Genomic DNA, 15,280 nt, shown 5'->3' on the forward strand with positions numbered 1-15,280 from the left:
TGTGAGTGGGATGTGTTTAAACCCAGTATAATCCCATCACTGATATCAGTCAAGCTGAAGAAAACAAAAGGAGGAAAAAAATTATCTTGTCCAGAAGTCTGTCCACGGACCAGCCCTGATTAGAGCTTTGATTGCCATATTAGAAAACCAAAGTGGTATTCCATAATGAGGAAAACATTCCCTTGGTCAAACACAAACTGCTCACAGATTCTGATTTAACTAATACAGGGCCTGTGGTTATCAGCAGACACTATGATAAAGCATTTCACGTGCTCTCTCATTTACCCTTTAGGGTAACCCAGAGAAATAGGCATGGTGATTTCCCATCCATAAATGGACAAATGTACACTAGGCTGGAGACAGCCTGTAAAACCAGTGACCTTTTCTATTGGACAGGTGTGTGCTTTATCCTTCACACATCCAGCCCCAAAATTAGGCAGCCCTGCTTTGTGATCCAAACTCTTGCCCCTCCAAAATCATTTTTCACCAAAGTATTAAGAAAATTCCAAACTTTTCCAAATGTGGTGGCTACTGCTCCATGATTTCTCCTTATGTTTACCAAAAAAAAAAAAAAAAAAAAAGAGTCCAGTCTTGATTCCTCTGATGTTACCTGATATAATCCAGGGTTAACCCGGGAAGGAAGGCTGAAATATGGCTATTTTGGAAGAAAACTTGGAATCCCTTTTCCAACAGAGGCAGAATTTCCAACAGAATGAAGAAACTCAAGCCTTTATGAAAACATCTTGGGAAAAGTACTATGGTCTAGGGAAAAGATCCTGATCACCACTCATTGGACCATCTGGCACCAACAAACAATGGAGGTGACATCAATTCTTGAAAGAGATAGGATGCTGAGACTTAAGGATAATGCACATAGAGTTCCTAGTTCATCGCAAACAAGCAATAAATGGTGACTTTTATCATCATTTTACAAAAAATATTAGAGGCAGTGGTATAATATGGTTACTTGAATTTGGGAAGTTAAGTTTGTTTTAACCAGAAAATTCTAGTTGTTTCCATTCTCCATGTGGAAGACGTTTCTAAAACATATGCGTGCACTTATTTTCCTGCCACACAACTGAACACAATTGAATTTTTCTGTGATGATTAAGGATCTGGCTGTACCCGGGGCAATCATTCTGAGAGCGAAGGCTTCTCATTGTTCAGCACTTAGATACAGATGTGGGAAGTCGTGCAGACCCAAGGATGGGCATTAAACCCTCCAAGTTAGTCGGTTGTTTGTTTTAAATAAATCTCTGATATCAGAGCACTTTACTAGGGTTTGCCTTTTACTTATCAAAGCAGGTTGGGAACTATGTGTAAGGGTTGGCTGCATTCCCAGTGGAAGGTTGGCTCCTAGTTAATCCAAGTTTTGTTTATTCTCGTTTATGATGCACATGAGTCTTCCCCAAGTAGAAGGAAAGTCGTGTCAATGGCAGAAGCCCAATTTCAGCTGAACCCAAGACCAGGCTAGACCTTTATAATCAGACTGCAGTCAGAACTCCTTAAAGTCATCTGTCTGCCCAAATTTATTTGTAACGCCAAGCACTTTCTAAGGAAAGGGGAAGTGGAGATGTGGGAGGTGGGAAATCAGCCCATGTTTTTCTTATTAAATGCTTATGAAGGTTACAGACGTCAATTACAAATTCTGGGAAAGGAGAGACACATTTAGGTTGGCCCAAGTCACTTAGGTTCTGGGTTGAAACACTGAAGGGGAGAGTATTGGTCTGACTCAGGAGGGGATGGCCACTGTGTGTCCCATACCCTGTAAAGCTCTGTGACAGTCTCCTCGAGTACCTTGAACACCAATAGCCTTTACCAGACAGCAGTCTGATGACTTAAGTGTAAATGAGTCAGAAACATACGGATTGCATTTTCCTGAGAAAATAGATCTCTTTAAAAATGAAGGGGCAAAGTGCTTGGGAAAATGTATTATGGGTTCTGTCAAGGCCAAAAAGGAAGTAAACTACTTCAAATATTCTCTAAATGCCAAATGTAAGCAAGCATTTTGAAGCAACTGCTCTACGGGGGTGTGTATATATGATCGTGTAAATGTCTCAGTTTGGGAACCTCACCAAGATGATGTACATCTGTATATCATCTCAGGCCTAGAGAGTGATTTTTGCCAACAGTCAAAAAGAATATACACAAACAGGGGCTCCTGGGTGTTTCCATTAGTTAAGCATCTGACTCTTGATTTCAGTGCAGGTCATAATCTCATGGTTGTGGGATCAAGGCCCGTGTAGGGCTCTATGCTACCAACATGGAGCCTGAATGGGATTCTCTCTCCCTCTCTCTCTCTGCCCCTCCCCCACCTCTCAAAATAAATAAATAAACATTTTCTAAAAAAGAACATACACAGACAAGACAATAACACTGACTAGTATCAAACATTAGAAACTGGAATTTAACTCAGTGTCTCCTGTGAGAAAACCATTCCCACTCCTCATCCTACTCCTTTTTTCTAACATTCTGTGTTTAAAAATCAAATAGGAAAATCGATGCAAAGGTTTGCTATCTGATTTGGGTTGACAAACAAACAAGCAAATGAAAACCCTTAAAAATGCACAGCTGTAAATGGATTCTGCTTTAATCAGGCTAAAGTTTAGCAATCATTTTAAAGATGATTGTCGAAGTGGATGGAAGAGAAACCCAAAGAATCGTTCTTCACAACCAGGTTGCCTAGGGATGAAGTGATGGTGAAATCCCAGGGGGCCATTCCCCCATTCCCATCCCACTCCCGTCCTCCAAAGATGGGCTCCAGGGAGCAAGGAAGGGCTTACTGGTGACCTACGAGGTCTGTATTGGGACAGCCCTACATTATCTTCCAAGCAATGAATCACCTACAACATCATACTGAGAGCTTAGTAGGGAGAGAGCTTCAGGACAAAGAAGCTTGGAGGACAAACCAGGTGTGTGGCCCAACTACAGGCACCTTCAGTCTGCCTCCAGCCCCCCCAATTCCTCTTGACCCATCCAGGACAGGATTATTTGTATTTCTTGTCCTGGTTGCCCTAAAAACTCTAATGTGATCTGTCTCTCTCCCTCCCTGTCTGCTTTTCATTGAGTCCCCTTTTCGTCTCCATCTTCCTGTCTCAAAAGTATCTCTGGGTCTTTTCTTTTCTTGAGTATTTCTTCCTCTGTACGGATTCTTCTCTGTCTCTATCTGCTTCTTTTCTCCCGTACCTTCTCTCTCTGAGCCGTGCTGTGTTTGAGAAAACAAGGCCCATGGCCACCCCCTGCATTTAGGCAGAACTGCCTCCATAAGAATTGGCAGCTTCTTCTCCATGTCTCAGTTGGAGAGAAGGGATGCTTCTCATTTCCTCTTGATGTTTCTTCATTCAAAGTCATCTCTATTAGTGTAACTTCCACACCTACTCCTCCCCATGGGAAAAGAATGGCCTAACCGGGTGTGTGTGTGCAGCAGCCTCACTTCTTCTCCCACTCAGAGGTTGGCTCTGTCACTTCTCCACACAGTGTTGCCTGAGTCAGGTCACAGTACCTCCTGGCAGGGGGTACAGAACACAGACACACTAAGGCAGTCCTCAGAATCAGCCTTGTCAGAAACAAAGATGATCTTTCAGCATGCCATCAGAAGACTCCCATGCCTCATTTCTCAATCGGGTAAGGATAAGGCTGACATTCATTAGACTCCCACAAAGCCCCCCACCCACATTCTCATACCCAGAAGTCTTGACTCTGTTCCCCAAAATGCCTGGAATGTGTCTCCACTCTGGTCTGCAGTCTGTCTTCACTTCTCAAGACTTCCCCTCTTTCTCTTCTGCAATAGACATTACTTTGATTCACTGATACTCAATTCCCCTCTACTTCTAGCACACAGGAAGATGTGTGTTCTCACATGTTGAAATTAGGCCTTCATCTTGTGTTTTCTGACGAAATGTGACATAGGGGATGATTGCTCTAGAATGTTAGTTACCCACACCACAGGGGAATTTTAAGCATGAGAAATGAGCCTTTACAGCTTAAAATTCCTGATCAAGGGGATCTTTGTTATTACAGCATAACCTCATCCATTCTGACAGATATATATTCCTTGTTTTGTCTCACTCAATCCTAAATCTTTGTGTCTCAACTCTAGGTTCATCATTTTACTAACACATCTCCATTTACTATCCTTTTTTCTCGGCCCCTCTAGCTCACCTGGGTTCCCTTTTTTTCCTTTATAATTTGTGTTTATTTATTTTTTAAAGTTTTTTAATTTATTTTCTGAGAGAGAGAGAGAGCATGAGCAGGGGAGGGTAAGAGAGAGACACACACACAGAATCTGAAACAGGCTCCAGACTCTGAGCTAGCTGTCAGCACAGAGCCCGATGCAGGGCTCAAACCCACGAACTGGGAGATCATGACCTGAGCCGAAGTCGGATGCTTAACTGACTGAGCCACCCAGGTGCCCCCTTATGATTTGTGTTTATAGCTAACACAAACAGATTGGCTTTTATTTTCAGCAAAGATGGGAGAACATAATTTGAAGAACAGACTATTCAACACAGACATAAGAAAAATACTTTTTAAGCCCAGGGGCCTAGAATGCTTTAAACCTAGAATAAAAAACAAAGAAAGAATGTGTATTTGTTCATCTCAGAAATCAGAAGGGAAGGGATGTTGTCAAAGCCTTAATACATCTGAACTACAAGTCCCTATAAGAGAAGAATAGACAGACTTTTTGGACAAATTAGAAAGAAACTGGAAAACTCCCTGTGGCCTTGAAACCTTGAATTCCTCAATGTATGAGAAAAACAACAACAGCAGAGGAGAGCAGAGTGGCATCTCAGAAGTTATTCTGCAAGTCAGTTCTTCCTGACCATACAGCTCAAAGGCAAGTGAGAAATTTCAGAGGGGGGGAAGCCCTTTCCTCTTAATGCAATCCCACCTTAAATTCCCAGTAGGACACAAACCACATGTTGGTGTTATGGATAAATTCTGAAAAGCATCTGAGGGTAAGTGTTTAATTATGCTTGGCATGCCTACACCTTTTTACTCACAAGAGAGGAAATCCCCCAACTATTAACTGCATTCGACCTCCACACACCAAATGAGAGCCTTCTTGGCTGCTCTCTCCAGGATGCTCGGAGCCGACTTCATTTCTGGGGCAACAGTAGTAGCACCTGAATCCAAAGCCTTATTATGTGGTTCCCGTGGTTAGAGGCCAGGGGGACACCCCCTCCGACACCCTGAATGGCATTAAATAAAAGAATTAAACCTTTTCCAGGCTAAGCTCCACAGTGTCTGCCTGGGAGAGTTCAAGGTGGTTTGGTAAATGGGATAAACTGCTCCAAGCTCACTCCCAGATGTCTTGAAATTCTTATCAGAGGTAACACTGTGGTCTCTGAGTGGCAGAGTGGCTACCCCTGCCTGGGTAGCAATTATGGGCCAGCCTCAGGCGGAAGTGAAGTAGCTAGAGCACACTGTGCCCCAACTTCTTTTTAACACATGCTGCCTGTTATAAATGACTTCATAGTTCATACACTCCTTTAAGGTTTATTAAATATCAAAACAAAAACCCGGAGGAGCTGTGAGATACTCTCTGACTTGCACTCCTTGAGAACCACTGTGCTTGAATTTCTAGCCCTTTTTTAATTAATTTTTTCACCTCATCTCTCTGTTTTCAACATCCACCCATCTATACTATATCCATTTATTCAATCAGCAAATGTTTATTAAACACTTATTGTCCACTAACTGAGTCCTGGGCATTAGAGAGATTAAATAGAATAAATCATGATCCTTGCTCAAGGGGAAGATAAACAGAGACAATTTTATTAGACTATGGCCAGTTCTCTGGTAAGGTGCATGCTGGGTAAGAACCAGGACCCACACTTGTCCCAAAGGTGGTGGAATGCAGTGTTGGGGAAGATTTCCCCAAAAGAATGAAATCTTTGTCCCTCTCTCTGCATCCTATTCAAACCTATTCACTAACCCTTTCATTCAGATGAAGATAAAAATCACAAACGCTCACAACATTCTCAAATCTTAGTTATCAAATAAATTATCTTGATGGTTTAGTCCAATGTTACCCCAATTTACAATACAGAAAATTGAGGTTTGGTCCCCAGCCGCTGGTTCAGGGTCACATAGGTGCTTAGGAGCAGGACAGTGATGAGAGAGAGGTTACACTAAATAACCAACAATTTTTTAAATATTTTATTTATTTTTGAGAGAGAGAGAGAGAGAGATAGCATGAGCAGGGGAGGGTCAGAGAGAGAGGGAGACACAGAATCCGAAGCAGGCTCCAGGCTCTGAACTAGCTGTCAGCACAGAGCCTGATGCGGGGCTCGAACCCACGAACCGTGAGATCATGACCTGAGCTGAAGTCGGACGCTTAACCAACTGAGCCACCCAGGTGCCCCAATAACCAACAATTCTGAGAGACCTCCCTTCCAGCTACCCATCTCTGCATAACAAACAACAGCAGAACAAGAGCAATCATTTATTTCACTGATGAATCTGCCATCTGTCTGGGCCTGGCAAGGACAGCTTGCTCTAATCTGTGAGGCATTTGGCTGGGGTGAGTCTCCAGAGCTAGAGGATCACTTCCAGTGCTGGCTATGGGCTGGCAGCCCAGCATCAGCTCCTCTTCTCCTGGGCCTCTCCATGGCGCTTCTTGAACTTTCTCACAACATGGCAGCTGATTCCAAAAGCAAGTGTTTGAGAGATAGGAAGTGGAAGCTGCCAATTTCCTAAGGCTTGGTTCCAGAAACTGGCACAGCATAGCTTCTGCCATATTCTCTTTCTCCAAAATCCAAGGCAGTAAGGACATTGACCTCATAGTGGGAAGAATGGCAACTAATTTTTGGCCATCTCTAATTCGCTACATCTGCCTAAGTGATTTTGCATTTTGATGGACTTCAAAGACTTCATTTAAAGAAATAAAAACCAAGTGCAAGGACAGCAGGAACAGCTTGCCGGTGGCCTTTGGCACTTATGCTGCAGGCTGCTTCAAGCTCCTTCGGGGCCTTTTCAGGCATCAGCCAGATGATGAAGGCAAACGGGGAAAGACAGAAAAAGATGGGGTTTTCTGGTCAATGAAGTTACCCACGCAACTCCCTTACATATGCATGTAAGGTACCCACACTTTGCTGCTTATTAGAATAACCTGAGACCCTTCAAAAGAATATATAGATTCCCACTGCCACCTCTGATTGATTAAACCACAATTCCCAGAGGTGGCCAGAAAGCTATTTTGAAGAAAGACCCCCCAGGTGATGGGAGGCAGTTCTGTGGTCAGCACCTGTTTGCAAATCCAGACGTTGAGACTGCTCCCAGAATCTCTGGCACTTGGTTGAATGAGGGTCCTGCATATTCTTGTAGATGTTTAATGATGAAATGGAGGTACAACCCTCCAACAATTATGAATTCCACTTTGGCTGTGAAAAATTGTCCTGAGATAAGATAAAGAACCAAGGGAAATGTATGGTTCTTTCTGGTCCAAGAGCTCTGCACTGGGAAATACCAAAACACTGAGGCCAAAATAAAAGCCCAGAGGATGGGGAGGAGAGACCTGGACCACTTTGGGGCTCCAGTATAATTATTTTGAAATTCATTCACGTTGTTGCATGAATACAATAATTCATTCTTTTCTATTGCTGAGCATTGCTCCATCATATGACTAGATAACAATTTGCGAATCCATTCAGCTCTGAGTAGTGTTGGGGAAATAAAGCAATCAGATCCCCCAGAAGACCCCTCCATACCAATAGCAGAAAACACGCTTTATTATTGAGTAATCCTTAACAAATTTATATGCATGTAGCCCAAAAATGACTGCATAGTTTAGGAGAAATCTGACACATTTTATGCAACAAAAGAAAAGGAAAAACAATAATGTCTCTTATCTTCCAAAGACTAAACCACTGCTCATTACCACATTTCCTGTGAGAGAGTCTTGAGCTAATTCCTGAGGTTCCATCTACTTGGCTAGCCCAGAGAAATACCTTTATGTTGCAACACTGGAGATGGGGCTCACTTTCTAGAAACATGTACCTCTACTCCAAGCAGAGCAAGGATTCAGATTCTCTATGTCTCTAAGAAAATATTCTAAAATGAACAGAAAAGGAACACGATCTCTTTGCCCTTTATCTAAAGGAGAAAATAATTTTCATTTTTCCTTACAATAAACATTTGGGTTGTATCCTGTTTGGGCTATTTCAAAAAAAGCTGCCATGAACATTCACTTATGGGATTTATCTTTCTGTTTCTCTTGAGTGAAGACCTATAAATGGAAAGGCTGGGCTGAGTTATAGAGTGGATATATGTTTAACTTAAAGGAAAATACCAATAGGTTTTCCAAAGAGGCTGCACCATTTTACATGGCTGCCAGCAGCCTATGAAAGTTACTCCATATTGTTACCAACATATGACAGGCTCTGTATTCTTAACTGTTGCCAATCCAAAGAGAGGAAGTGGGTATTCTGTTATACATTTCATTTTTCTTTCCCTGATACAAATCATGTTGAACACTGCTTCCTGTGCTTACTAGACACTTGTGTGTCTTCTTTTGGAAGTGTCCAACTCTTTTGCCCACTTTTTCCTTGGGTTGTTTGTAACTGAGCTGTACAAGTTCTCAGTGTATTCTCTATACAAATCCTTTGTTGATATTTCCTCCCAGCCTGAGGCTTGCTCTTTCACATTCCTATGGTATCTTTGGGGGGAAAAATTAACTTTGATGTAATCCAATTAACAAAAAGTACAATTGATCTCAGACTTCTGGCCTCTGGAAGAGTATGGCAGATTTCTGTTGGTTTAGACCACCAGGTTTGTGGTGATTTTTACAGCAGCCTCAGGAAACTGATCCACCCGTTAGGATGGTTTGGGTCTGTCCTTGGCACAAGTGGCATGGGGGTTAGGCTGAAATGTGTGTGGATTTATACACAGAATTAGTGGAGCCTCTGTCTTGGTTTCCCCTTCTGGGATTATCTGTACCCTTTTTTCATCTGCAGGGCCCTCTTTTCTTAGCTCCTCTGGCAACAAAGATGGAGTTTCTATTAAAGGATTCAGCATCCTATGACTGGGACCTGCTCCTGTGTGGCATTATTTCTCCAAGTTTATCTATTCTCCACTGACTGCCTGCTCCTGTTTACTTTTCAAACTGCTAAATAGTTGTTTTTGTGGGTTGTCCAGAGCTTTTGTTGTAATTAGTGAGTGGGAAGGGGCGTGGGGAGCTTGTCTGCACATCTGTCCCATCACCGTCAGCCAAGACCCAGTATCTTGCTGTAGGACATGTGAGACAGCCCACTCAGAACAAATCTTTGCTTTGGTGGCTCAGCTTTGTGGCCATTCTTGAACTTCTTAGCCTGGGAGAGGTGGAAAGCAAGTGTAGAAAATGTCAGTTTCAACTAATATATTTCACGGGTAATTGTAAGGCCTTTGCCGTATATAACAATACCCAGCATGCACAATCTATTCTGTTCACAATTAGCTAATTAAGAAAATAGACAATTCTGGAGTGAGGGGGAACAAGGAACCTTTAATGATGACTCACCCCAGGCAGGGTGCTTGGTGCTCAAGTTAGGCAATGGGGTCCTCCCAAGAGGGGCTTAGAATGGGAAAACAAACAAGTTTGCATGGAGTCCCCTTTGATGAGAAGTGGTTCCAAGGAAACAGTCCAGAAACACAGAAAAGGGAGGCATGCATTTTTATTATGTTTGGGGAAAAAAATCCATAGTGAGGTGACATTGGATCTGAACTGTAAAGATGTTCAGCTTCTAACACATGGAGGATCAGCCAGGTCGTTTCAGGTTGGAAGCACCAGGTAAGTGGGGCATGGAGGTTTGAGGTGCCAGGCATGGTGCCAGAAGGAAGGCAGTCTGGTATGATGAGAGTCCAGGGTGAGACAGGAAGGCCACACAGAGCCACAAAAATGCCTAGCTGCAGAGAAGCTGTGGCAGTAGTTCAACAGAAACTACCTTTGACCTGATGGGGCCAGAGTCACAGCAAGTTACCATGTAAGTCAGGTAAGGGATGTCTTTTCTTTTCATACTGGGATTGGAAATGGCAGGGAGTGAGCCTGGCTTTATTATGACGGAGGAGACAAGAGGTGTACATGGCAGAACTCTGGATCCATGGCTGTCTTTCTCTTTTCTCCTATTTCCCAAGTCTTTCAGCTGGATAAGCTGGGGTAGGGGTTCTGGCATGTGCAATCCATTCTCAGGGGACAAAGTTTCTCTGTGACAAAGAGAAAATGGCATGTGAGGCGCCCAAGTGCCAGCTGATATTTCAAAATAACAGTAAAAAGTGTTCCTGGCAACCATCCAGCATCTGAGTCTGGGCCGACAAATATATCAGGCCCAGGGGAAAGCACCCAGCTATGGCCTCCATGGGCCTTATTCTCAGGCAATCATCTCAGCAAAGGGATGAGGTTGCCAGAATGTCCTCAAATGTAACAACAGCTCATGACATGCTACCACATGTTCTGACAAAAAAAAAAAAAAAGGAAAATTTTCTAAAATGTCTCAGAACTTTAATCTTTTGGTTCCTCCCACCCACCTAAAGAAAGTTATCATTTTGAGTATAATCTTAACTTTGGTGGTTTCCAGCAGGAATGAGCAGTTGGAACCCATGGGAACTATAGGCTTAGGGCCACTGCAATCTGATGTACAAGAAAATTAAAGAGTCAAAGTTATGAACCATTGTTTCTAGCAGCTGTTGATATATATACTACTTGTAACCCACTTCAGTAAACAACAATATAACAAGAGAGCCTCCAGGGATACAGATGTACAATTAAAATTGAAATTGGATATTGGGGCACTTGGGTGGCTCAGTCAGTTAAGTGTCTGACTTCAACTCAGGTTGTGATCTCACGGTTTGTGAGTTCAAGCTCCACATCGGGCTCTGTGCTTACAGCTCAGAACCTAGAGACTACTTCAGATTCTCTGTTTCCCTCTCTCTCTCTGCCCTTCCCCTGCTTGCACTTTGTCTCTCAAAAAAAAATTTTTTTTAATTGAAATTAGGCACTTTGGAGGACCAATTTTGATGTTATCTGTAGAAGTCGACTTTTTTTTTATATATATTTTTATTTATTTCTAGAAGAGAGAGAGAGAGCGCAAGCAGGAAGGGTCAGAGAGAGAGGGAGACACAGACTCTGAAACAGGCTCCAGGCTCTGAGCTGGCAGTCAGCACAGAGCCCAACGCGGGGCTCAAACCCACGAACTGCAAGATCATGACCTAAGCGAAAGTCGGAGGCTTAACCGACTAAGCCACCCAGGCGCCCCTGTAGAAGTCGACTTCTACAGTAGAAGTTGGATGGCAAATTCCCAAGATTATCATCTACTGGCATAGTTGGTTCAAGTAAAGTTTCATCCTAAAAAAGAAAGTTAGTGTTGTCATTCCTGGACTCCTGGTAGGGACTGACTGTGTCCCCCACCCCCTCAAAATTCATATGCCAAAACCCTACTCCTTGATAGCATGGATTTGGAAAGCGACTCGGGACTAGATGAGCTCAGAAGGTAGAGCACTCATGATAGGATTAGTGCCCTTGGAAGGGTCACAGGACAGGGGGCTTTCTGTCTCTGCTCTCACCCTGTGAGGAGAAAATGAGAAGTCAGCGTCTGCAGCCTGGAAGGGGGTCCTCACCAGAATCTGATCAGGCCGGCACCCTGATGTCAGACTTCCAGTCTCCAGGACTGTGAGAATAAATGTCTGCTGTTTATAAGCTGCCCAGTCTGTGACAGTTTCCTATAGCAGCCTGAGCTGGGGCATCTTTTATAGGGTCCTTGGGGACCCAAAACATCTTCCACAGTAACAGCCTCTGCAAGTGCTTCTTCCTCTTCTTTTCTACCCACAAATAACCCCACCCCCAGGTCTGTCTCTGCCTTGGGGTCCAGTGACACCTGCAGCAGCCGGGATTCCACCTTACCTATTCCACTGCCACACTTTCCTACCTGCTCCCCTCCTGGCCTGACCCCTCCTCCACCACACACATGCCTAGTCCTCAAGGGAAAGGTGGCATTGCATCATCCATCTGCCCCATAGAGGCCTGACCTCCAGTGCCTGGTTTCCATTCCTCCCCTGCCACCAACTGTCTCGAGTTCTGACTCTGTGTGGAAGATGCACAAGAGGATGAGATCATGGCCCTGTCCTTAAAGACCTCATGGTCAGATGACAAGAAAGCCATCACAGCTCCTGTGAATTCAACCACTTCTGTGAATCAGGGATGGAAGAACAAATCCATTCGTGCTGTCTGGAAAAGTGGTGGGAGCCAGGAGGCATGGGAGGGTGAGCTGTGCACTGCATTCTGTACAATAAATAGTATCTTACCAGGTAAGAAGGGCCCCAAGAGAGGAAGCAGCCATGGGCAAAGCTCAGAGAAAGTCCACATCCTGGAAATGGTAAACAACTGGGTCCAAGAGATGATGTACATAAGGTATGAGTAATGGAGGATGGCTAGAAAGGCCAGCTGAGCCTAGATCCTGCCATAGTGAGGTGCTTGATCTTTATCCTGTGGGCAGTGGGGAGTCATAGAGGCCTTGTAAACAGGGAGGTGATAGACCTGGTGACAGTGTGGACTGAAGAAGAGAAGGATTGGGAAGAGGAAAGACAGCTGGAGCTTCCTTCTTCTCTTTCCTTCCTCATTCCTAAACTGCATCCAGACAAACAGCTCTTTCTAATCTCCCCCTCTCTATCCCTGAAGCTACACCCCAATACTTTGACGACAGCCCCCTTCAAAGTTGCTGTCCCCATACACTTCAATTAACTCCCTAAAACACTACCACATTCATCCCCCATCTGGAAGCTTCTGGAACCCAATTCCACAACAACTTACCCCTGTTGTCTCCATCTATAAAGCCAAGGGGTAACTGGGATGGCCATCTTAACACAGAGGGTCAGAGGCCTGTGGCATGTCCAGGAAACAGAGATGAACTGATGAGAAGCCAGGGAGCCCAGGTCAGAGTAGGTGACCTGCATGGCAAAGTCAAGAACTTCCTCTGAGCTGGCAAATTGTTCTGAGGCCAAGCACTCCGACCCAGGTTCTTCCTGAGACGTGTTATTCGGGCATCACAACCTGAAGATGGAGGCTCTATTGGCCCTATGTTACAGACCAGGCAGCTGAAACACAGAGTGCAGTACTCTCAGACCACATCCCCATCAGTGAAGGATCTGGGACCCAGCTGTCCCAAAGCCAGATCTTCATGCTGACAGGCATCCACTTCTCCAGCATCAAACAAGCACATGTCTCCTTCTTTTTGCCAGTTCACATCAACTGGGAGTAATTATGGCCTAGGATTGCATGGCCACACTCTCTCACCTGGATTCAGCTTCAGAGTCATGGGGTAATAGAATTTTGCAGCAACAAGGAATCCAGCTCTCTCATTTATTGTAAAGTTCAGTGACTTGCCAGAGTTGCATGCTAGTGAGAGTCAGGGCAACAAAATTCGAGGATCCCGCTTCATTCCAAGCTCAAGACTTTCTGGGGATCATCTCCCCTAGCCTGTGACATTGCATTTCTTTTCCCTCTTTTTCTAAAGTAGTCTCTTTAGTTTCTTTTGGTGTTTGGAAAATAAGCTTTATAAGTCAACACCACCTCTATCTCCTGAAAAATGATGTTTTACTGGTCTATTTCTGAAACCTCATATGATTTCCACTGACCATCTTCTAACTATCAAGTTTACACCTGAAATTTTCAATAGTCCCAAGACTTTTCATGGCGGTTTATAACATACCTTCTACATTAGTATTTTTAATTGAATTAGACTTTAGCTGTAACATGTGTTTGATGAAAATGATTATAAAAGCTTGTTCTATGTCAAAAAATGAAACCTCTCACTTTTTATGTATGCAAAATTACAGGAAAATGTCTTAGAGCTTAAACAATGCCTAATGACATGTATGATGGAAAATCACAAAGCAGGAAAGCTATACTAAATTAATATTAAAAATGATCTAGATTTTGTAGAGCCATCAAAAATTGTTTCATTGTATCTCAGATTTTGAAAGATTCCACTTCAGTACAAGGCAATTGATTCTATTGAATATATAGCTCTTAACTGAATTAACAAGTGCTGATAACCACTAATCTAGTTATCTTGGAAAGAAAATCAGAAAGACATCCATAGCTTTACATACATGTAAAGAGTGCACAGAATTTTCTAGACCCAACCTTAGCTCAAGGTTTCTGAGATTATGTTAATTCTTATTTTAAGTTTTTTCTACAGCTACTTTTTTTAAAGTTTATTTACTTATTTTTGAAAGAGAGAGGGACAGAGAGAGAGAGAGAGAGAGAGAGAGAGAGAGAATGAGCAGAGGAGAAGCATAGAGAGGGGGACAGAGGATCTAAAGTGGGCTCTGCTCTAACAGCAGACATCCCAATGAGGGGATTGAACTCACAAACCATGAGATCATGACCTGAGCTGAAGTCAGAAGCTTAACTACCTGAGCCACCCAGGCACCCCCACAGCTACTTTTTTGAGAAGGAGGAGAGATGACATTTGTTATTAATCAAGACTGTTTTTATCTCCTTCCTTGAGATGGTGTCATTTTTCTGTTACTTCCCTTGTATTGAGGGCCAATTTCAGTTGAAGAAACTCTACATGTATCCACACTGTTTTTTCTCCAACATCCTTGTATTACAATGATTATTTTGCTAGAAATCACCTGCCTTAGATTCAATTAATAGGAGTTAGAAATAGGAAGTAAATAGTAAGACTTAAAACCCTCCAGCAGAAAAACGGAAGAACCAAATAGCTTCATCCCTCTAAAGACGATTATATAACATTTATTTCATGCTTTGTAAGTGGCTGTAGAGCTAATGTGTGTTTCCTGATAGGTGATAGGTGGGGTTGGCTGCTATATTTGAGAATTTGAAGTGTAGTTTTACTTCAGAGCAAACATACACACAAAATAACTCAGTTCAGTACCTTTCTTGGCTTTACCAGTCATCCTTTGATAAAGGTCACATAGTCTTTCATGATTTCTGAATGACTACTGAGCATATAGAAACTGATAAAGTTCAATTATCATTGTAATGAACAACAAGAAAATATATCCATTACTGTAGAATTCCTGGGGTATATGTGAAAATAGCCCATAGAAACCTTTGATGAATTATTATCCATTGCAATAAGATTTTACCTGTATGAATACTCTACAGTACTCTAAAAAAAATCACTGGCCGGTTAAAATCTTCAAAACCCTTCACCGAAACATAAAAAGAGAACTCTCAGTTCCAAAGAGTTGGATCTAAAAGAATTACTGTAATTGAATTGCATTTTGCTGCTGTAAGTATGGAACAATGGCCCCCAGTCTAGTAAATTTTCTTTAATCA

The 15,280-nt window shown here is 42.9% G+C and overlaps 1 long non-coding RNA gene across 2 annotated transcripts in view; it reads right to left on the reverse strand.

Annotated features, from left to right (window-relative positions):
• Nucleotides 1–9,643: 9,643 nt before the first annotated feature.
• The window catches only part of LOC120226487, a 51,605-nt gene continuing 45,968 nt past the window's right edge, over nucleotides 9,644–15,280 (reverse strand). For both annotated transcript variants that reach the window (XR_005527027.1, XR_005527028.1), the window contains one exon: nucleotides 9,644–10,182. This is a non-coding gene — a long non-coding RNA (uncharacterized LOC120226487). The remainder of the gene's footprint in view (nucleotides 10,183–15,280) is intronic.

This window comes from Hyaena hyaena, unplaced genomic scaffold (assembly GCF_003009895.1).
Source record: "Hyaena hyaena isolate Hyena2069 unplaced genomic scaffold, ASM300989v1 scaffold_1699, whole genome shotgun sequence".
NCBI lineage: Eukaryota > Metazoa > Chordata > Mammalia > Carnivora > Hyaenidae > Hyaena > Hyaena hyaena.